We start from the raw sequence: 1034 nt of genomic DNA on the forward strand, positions 1-1034 counted from the left end.
ACCCGCTCGCAGGGCCTGGCGCTGAGCCTCGGCTCGCTGAAGGGATCAACAAGATTGGCGTCGCGGCAGCCTAGAAGCTGCCGGGCGTGACATGGCGCGACGGACGGGTTCCGCGGGGGATAATGCCGTGTTCCCCCGCCGAGGGGACGGCCGCCGGTGGGGGGAGCGCGCTTGCTACGGGGTTAGAGTAAAAGTGCTGTCGGGTATGGCGTCAGCGATAGGTAGAATTGAGATGATTCCGATGACTAGGGTGCTGTGCATCATGACACTTGACGTTTTCTCCTGAGCAGGTCACATCAAAACAGGATCCGCAGTAGCCTCGCCACTTCATCTGCCCGATCGGCACGTTCATTAGATGGGCAACTAGACACAAGGCCCTAAATCAAAGACAGGTATGCGCTCCATGCCAAGAGACTCCATTGCCCCCTCTCTCCAACGGAGGGGCGCCTATGCGGCAGTGGTATCAAAAGTGAAAGAAAAGAAACAGTCCTCAGAACAAGACTCGAGGCTCAGACAAAATGCGAGCAGGGACATTGTGCTCGGTATACAAAAGAATCTCTCTCTCTCTCTCTCTCTTTCTCGCTTGCAGGCAGATTAGATCGCTCGCCTAGACGCCGGGAATGGGTGCGTAATTAAGGCGCTCGCCAATGCGTGTCGCTCAGCTCGCATGGCGCTCGAAAACAAAAGCATTGACGACGTGCCCTCGTGTCCAGCCGAGGTCGGCAAGGGGCATGCTCTCCTTGGCGAGCTTGCCCATGTACGCGATGCGGATCATCTTGGTATCCGGGAGCTGGAGTGGGGAAACTGTCAGTGGGATTTCATTTTGAATAGCGAGAGAGGCTGCGCGTGTGGAACAGAGGAGAACCTACCCCCGATTGCTGATGAATCTTGCGCGCCACGGGTCCCGCATCGTGGCGGCCCTCGCTCACGGAAACGGAGATGTCGTGGCTCCGCGATGTGTCGCTGATGCGCGCGAGGAACCGGACACGGCTTCTGCGCGTCGTCGATGGACCTTGCCCTTTTCCCTCTCGGCG

The sequence above is a fragment of the Verticillium alfalfae genome, genomic scaffold (assembly GCF_000150825.1).
Source record: "Verticillium alfalfae VaMs.102 supercont1.1 genomic scaffold, whole genome shotgun sequence".
Lineage (NCBI taxonomy): Eukaryota > Fungi > Ascomycota > Sordariomycetes > Glomerellales > Plectosphaerellaceae > Verticillium > Verticillium alfalfae.